Source organism: Cebus imitator, unplaced genomic scaffold (assembly GCF_001604975.1).
Source record: "Cebus imitator isolate Cc_AM_T3 unplaced genomic scaffold, Cebus_imitator-1.0 Scaffold434, whole genome shotgun sequence".
Lineage (NCBI taxonomy): Eukaryota > Metazoa > Chordata > Mammalia > Primates > Cebidae > Cebus > Cebus imitator.
The window spans coordinates 1616992-1624178 of record NW_016107749.1 but is presented as its reverse complement, the minus strand read 5'-3'; the positions used below and the strand labels follow the sequence as shown (position 1 = coordinate 1624178).

General features: G+C 38.6%; 1 protein-coding gene across 3 annotated transcripts in view; it reads left to right on the top strand.

The window, feature by feature from the left end:
- Positions 1-7187, top strand: part of SPPL3 (signal peptide peptidase like 3) — a 149807-nt gene that overhangs the window by 107008 nt on the left and 35612 nt on the right. The window lies entirely within an intron of this gene.

The following is a 7187-nucleotide window of genomic DNA, read 5'->3' as shown; positions in this document are numbered from 1 at the left end:
GCTTGACATCCAAGGTTGAGCCATACAAAATTGCTGATGATTAACTATTAATATTTTGGCCCACGGAAACAAGTTCATATGGTTCATCCCACTATTAATGGGGTTGTGTGTTGTAGCATTACCAGGTATTCTCTCTGATAACCTTGGAGATACTGAGACTAGATCATGCTGAGGTTCTCATCCCAGCAGGCAGTCATAAGAATAGGAAAAATCAGGAAAGTAGATACACACTCCCTTTTTCCACTATTCTCAGTTGAGAGGAACTTTAATGGTTATATGATTCAAATAGTTCAGTGGCTGATAAACTTACCAAAAAATGCTGCTTGAGGAATTACAAGTTAAGAACTTGAAAGGAAGTAATAAGGATAAGTGAAATACTCAGGCATAAAGATTTTGAACTATCCAGTATTATATCTGAATTGTAATGACTACTTTGTAAAATCACAGATTTGTGGTCTTTACCTCAATACTGAGTAGAACTAGTAAAATACTGTGGGTAATTTCAGTATAAACTGATAAAAGTTTTAATCACTGAGATGTCTGTTGAGAACTCTAGATTCATAACCACACTCAGGAATCAAACCAGAGGAATGTAGAACCTTATCAATGCGATCTTGATATTTTTCATCTCTACCCTGTGGATAGTATCTGATTTTTTTCCCCTTTGAGTATACAATGCATTAACATTTCAAAAGACTGCAATTAAACATACAAAAAGCACTGTCTTTAGACTCTTACAACCCTAAAACTACTTTCAGTAGTGCAGATTACCTTCCATTTGGCATATGTTTATATACTATATACATTTTCATGTTGAAATTATTTATATCCTGATTCTTTGCACCAAATATTTTCTACAAATTATCTTCATGCTGTTTTAGTAATTTGACATTTCTTTGTGTTACTCATCTTATTCTACTCTTGTTGGACAAGTGGTTGTTACAGTGATGATAGCTTTATGGATTATTTGCTTTTGTTGAATTATATTACCAAGATAAATATCCAGAAGTGGAAATACTTCGACAGAGAATATGAACTTGCTCTTACTACATATTGCTGTATTGTTTTTCTGGAGGGCTATATCATTTTAGGATTGAGCAAGTTTTAAACAAAATTTTATGTAATAAGTGTATCATAGAATTATATGGATGAAAAGGATTTCTCTGGTTAACCTCCCTATTTACCACAAAAGCAAGGATAATCTACAAGAGAACCACAAAAGTGAGGATATTCAGTACACTCCCATTCTCTGTTCTGGTCTATTTGCCTCTTTTTATGCCGGTGCCGATGTTTTGATTGCTGTAGCCTTTGAAGTAAGTGTTGCTCTTTTTCAAATTTGTCTGGCTTCTCTGAATCCTTTATATTTCCATATAAATTTTAGGTTCAGCTGGTCAATTTCTACCACACACACACACACACACAAAGCCTGCAGGGATTTCAGTAGGCATTGTGAATCTGTGATCAGTTTGAGGAAAATTGGTATCTTAATGATGTTCACTCAACCCATGGACCTGGAACGTGTCTCCATCATTTAGATATTTTTAAATTTCTATTAGTAGTGTTTGTAATTTTCAAGGCTTGCACTGTTTTGTTAAATTTATTCCTAAGTATTTTTTTTCTTTTTGATGTTACTTTTGATGGAATTTTTTTTCTTTTTGGATTGTTCATTGCTAAGTATGTAGAACTACAATTGATTTTTGTGTATTGACCTCATGTGCTGTAGCTTTGCTGAACTCATTTATTAGTGCTGGTAGTTTTTTGTTTGTGATTCCTTAGAATTTTCTGCACATTGGATAATGTAGTCTGCAAATAAAGACAGTTTTCCTGCTGCTTTCAATTCTGAAAGACTGTCTTTTTCCTTTTTTTCTCCCTTATTGTACAATGTTGAATAGAATTGCCAAGGGCATCATCCATCCTTGCCCTGTTCCTAATCTTCAGGGAAAAACATTTTCCATTAAGTATGTAGTTAGCTGTACATTTTTCATAAATGCCCTTTATCGAGTTGAGGAAATTTTCCCTTATTTCTAGTTTATGGAGAGTTTTATCACGAATTGGTATTGGATTTTTGTCATGTGTTTTTATGCTTCTTTTGAGATGATCCTGTTGTTTTTGTCCATGTATTGAGATATGAGACTATAAAGTTTGCTCACTTAAAGTATACAATTAGTATATTTACAAAATTGTGTAACCATCACTGTAATCCAATTTTAGCACATTATCATCCCCAAAGAAAATTTGTACCAGTTAGCAGTCATTCCCATTCCTGTTTTCCTGCCTGCCAGCCCTAGGCAACCGTGAATCTACTTTTTATATTTTTTTTTCAGACAGAGTCTCACTCTGTTGCCCAGGCTGGAGTGCAGTAGCACAGTCTCGGCTCACTGCTACCTCTGCCTCCTTGGTTCAAGCGATTCTCCTGCCTCAGCCTCCCAAGTAGCTGGGACTACAGGTGCGCGCCGCCACGCCCAGCTAATGTATTTTTAATAGAGACATGTATCAGCGTGTTGGCTGGGATGGTTTTGATCTCCTGACCTCATGATCTGCTTGCCTTGGCCTCCCAAAGTGCTTGGATTACAGGCGCAAGCCACCACACCCGGCCCATGAGCCTACTTTTTAACCTCTATAGAGTTGCCTATTCTGGACCTTTCATATAAGTGGAGTCATATAGTATATGACCTTTTGTTACTAACTTCTTTCACTTAGCATAATGTTTTCGAAGTTCATCTGTGTTATAGCATGTTATCAGTATTTTCATTTCTTTTTATTGCTGAATAATATTCTCTTTTGTTTTTCCATTCATTGGTTGATGGACATTTGGGTTGTTTCGTTTTTTGGCTGTTAAGAATAATGTTATGGTGAACATTTGTGTACAGGTTTCTGTGTGGACATAATGTATTTATTGCTCTCAAGCAGATACCTAGTGGCAGAATTGCTGGGTCTAATGGTAACTCTTAGTCTTACATTTTAAGAAATGCTTCTGTTGGGAGGCCGAGGCCAGTGGATCCCCTGAGGTCAGGTGTTCGAGACCAGCCTTGCCAACATGGAGAAACCCTGTCTCTACCAAAAAATTAGCCGGGCATGGTGACGCGCACCTGTATCCCAGCTACTCAGGAGGCTCAGGCAGGAAAACTGTTTGAACCTGGGAGGCGGAGGTTGCAATGAACCAAGATCATGCCACTGCACTCTAGCCTGGGCAACAGAGTGAGACTCCGTCTCAAAAAAAAATTTTTTAAAAAGAAGTGCTTCTGGCTGGGCATGGTGGCTCATGCCTGTAATCTCAGCACTTTGGGAAGCCGAAGGGGGCAGATTACGAGCTCAGGAGTTCGAGACCATCCTGGCCAACGTGGTGAAACCCTGCCTCTACTCAAAATATAAAAATTAGCTGAGCGTGGTGGCACACATCTGTAATTCCAGCTACTCTGGAGGCTAATGGAGAACAGCTTACACCCAGGAGGTGGAGGTTGCAATGAGGTGAGATCGTGCCACTGTACCCCAGCCTGAGCAACAAGCAAAACTGTCTCAGGTTAAAAAAAAAAAAAGAAAAGAAATGCTTTTGTTTTCTGAAGCAGCTACACTATTTTACATTTCCACTAGCAATGCATGAGGGTTCCAGTTTCTCCACTTCTTCACCAACACTTGTTATTATCTGTCTCTACGATTATAGCTGTTCTGTTCTGGTTGGATATGAAGTGATTGCAATTTTGGTTTGCATTTTCTTAGTGCCTGCTGATGTTGAGCATCTTGTCATGTGCGCATTTTACCATCTGTGTCTCTTTTTGGTGTGTTTTCAACTCTTTTGCCCATTTTTAAATTGGATTGTCTTCTTGTTGAACTTTGAGAGTTCTTTATTGTGAAAACGGGTGTTTTGTTTGTTTTGAGACAGAGTCTTGCCCTTTCGCCAGGCTGGAGTGCAGTGGCACGAAAGCGTGTTTTTTAATAAGATAAGTGCCTCTGAGTTTGTCTTGTCACTTTTTGTATGTTTACAATTGTTACATATTTCTTGATGGACTTTTATAAAATATTTCTCTTTATCTCTAGTACCAGTTTCTGTCTTAACATCCTTCAAAAAGGCTACTTAGGTTTTCTTGAGTTAGTTTTGATCATTCATTTTATAATTCTAGAGTAACCAGTTCCTTTTTTATAAAGGCAAACACCTACCAGTGCTTTCTTAGGTAGTGAGGGCAGTTCATTTACTTATACCCAAACCTACTCTATGAAGACAACATCAGGTTAATAAGACTGCAGAGATGCTAAATTCTTTAATAAGAACTATACTTTATATGATTGTGATGCCCTTTGTTCTAAGTGCATATAATTGTAGTTAGACCAGGTTCACCAGAACAAGTGTCACTGTGGTTCACAAGGTGTCCTAATTGTGTGTAATGTGTTTATTATCTTTTGAGCTACCCTTTTTGTCATTCCATAGCTTGTCCTACTTTAAGAAAACATCATCCGCAAAAGTCTGAACTTGTTAGATAATGTAGGGAATGATTTTGTCCATTGCCGCACATGTAGACAAGTTTTTTTTATATATTTAAGAATTTAATCAATTCACTACTAAATGTTCAATTTATAAAACCACTGTAAGTTTTCTAGGAACATCTATTTAACTTAACCTAAGTTTAACCATGTAGTGTTTACCTTGGACCAGTGAGTCTCCCCCTTCATTGTGCTCACTTCCAGAAGTAGGATTATCAAAAAACATATTCTTTTAAAAATTTTTTATAAATTAAATTTTTGTTTTTCTTTTTTTCACTCCTTTCTGGAGCTGAGAAAAAAATATTTAATATTAAGATTAAAAATTCCAATTTTCTTTTCTGCTCCTGTATTCACAGTGTACTCAGGTATAAGAATGTAAATGGGGGGCCGGGCGCGGTGGCTCAAGCCTGTAATCCCAGCACTTTGGGAGGCCAAGGCGGGTGGATCACGAGGTCAAGAGATCGAGACCATCCTGGTCAACACGGTGAAACCCCGTCTCTACTAAAACTACAAAAAATTAGCTGGGCATGGTGGTGCGTGCCTGTAATCCCAGCTACTCAGGAGGCTGAGGCAGGAGAATTGCCTGAACCCAGGAGGCGGAGGTTGCGGTGAGCCGAGATCGCGCCATTTGCACTCCAGCCTGGGTAACAAGAGCGAAACTCCGTCTCAAAAAAAAAAAAAAAGAATGTAAATTGACGAATGAGTATAACTTTAAATAAACTGATATGTTCTCACCTCCGTTTTGCTTCCTACAATTGTTTATTTGTGCTCTGCTCTGCCCTGTTCAAAAAGATTTCAGAACATGTACTAGGTTTTGCAAGTTACTTCAAGGTAAATTAAAGTGGGGCCAAAGAAAAAGTATGAGTGAGACAAAATGAGCCAAAAAAGAAATGTAAAAATGCATTCCATAATGTCAACACCCCTGTTCACAAGTACCACCCTAAGCTTTTTAGCAGCCAGCTTTAAAAGGAAAGAAAATGTAAAACTCATTCAGCCTCCTTCAATAAAAGGAACCTAGTTGTTCAGGTGAATTGCAACTGTTCTTGGCCTTAAGATCAGACATTTATCCTAAAGATCTTCATAAAGAAGATATAACATCAAGTTTCATTGATTTCACAGCAGGCATTCAAATAAATGTTTGTTAAATGAATTATCGTACCCTTCAGTATAAGCTGGTGGCCTTGCATGAAAATGTGTTTCAGCAAAAGCAGTTTTGCCAAAATTGAAGGTGCACAGTGGGCAACAGGATGTTGTGGTTTAGATATCTGGAGAAGTGAATGGGCTGTTCATTCTTAAACTGATTATTCTTGAATATTGATCTGTTAGTAAATACTGGCAGCAGGCCAGGCACGGTGGCTGACACCTGTAATCTCAGCACTTTGGGAGGCCAAGGTGGATGGATCACTTGAGGTCAGTTCGAGATCAGCCTGGCCAACATGGCAAAACCTCATCTGTACTCAAAATACAAAAATTATCCAGGCTGGGTGGTGCATGCCTGTAGTTCCAGCTACTCAGGAGGCTGGGGCAGGAGAATCCTTGACCTGGGAGGCACAGGTTGCAGTGAGCCGAGATTGTGCCATTGCACTCTAGCCTGGGCCACAAACTGAGGCTTCATCTCAAAAAGAAGTGTGTGTATGTATGTATGTATGTATATATGTATATATATATATGTATATTTATGTGTGTATATATATATGTGTGTATATATATATGTGTGTGTGTGTATATATATATATATGTGTGTGTGTATATATATATATATATAGGCAGCAGCACAGAAATGGACTGTGTTGTCAGCTAAATACAGACCTTATCTTAACAGCACTCATGGTGCATTTGTATTTTTATCAGAACCAAGGAACCTAATAAGGCTTAAATATAATCCCATAATTCCCCTTGTCCTGAGGCAGGCAGTGGAAGTTCCCAAAGGCAGGCCTAAAGTGTTCCTCAGAAAATCCTTTTTAATCTACTCTAGTACATAAAGAAATGAGTAGTTGATTTCCTAAAGTTCTGTTCCTTGCAACTGAATTCTAGCCTGAAACAAATTTAGGGCAAATAGAACCAGATCGCTACCTCAGCCACACTAAAATCTTAAGGCACTCACAGAATGTTAAACTGCTTCTTGATACAGTGTCTGTAATAAACTTCATGTGAAATGTACATCAGAGTGACCAAAACACCAAACTGGAATTTATGCTTACACCCAATTTAAAGTTGAAGAATGTTGATGAGTTGTTATTCTATCTGACTCTGATTAGCCGACAGGGTCAGTGGCCATCTGGACCTCACCCAGTTCAAGGCTATGGCTGCTGGTCTTAATATTTCTCTGTAGTAAGACAGCATATGTGCAGCTCATCTAAAAATGATGCCGGATTAAGTTTACTTGGGGAGAAATACTGTGTAGGTGTTTGGTTTTTGTTTGGTTTTTTTGAGATGGAGTCTCACTCTGTCACCAGGCTGGAGTGCAATTCTCCTGCCTGAGCCTCCCAAGTAGCTGGGATTACAGGCACATGCCACCACACCCAGCTAAATTTTGTACTTTTAGTAGAGACAGGGCTTCACCGTGCTGGCCAGGATGGTCTTGATCTCCTGATCTCATAATCTATCCACCTCGGCCTCCCAAAGTGCTGGGATCACAGGCATGAGCCACCGTGCCCAGCCTTTCTTTTTTTTTTTTTTTTTTTTTCAGACAGAGTCTCACTCTGTTGCCC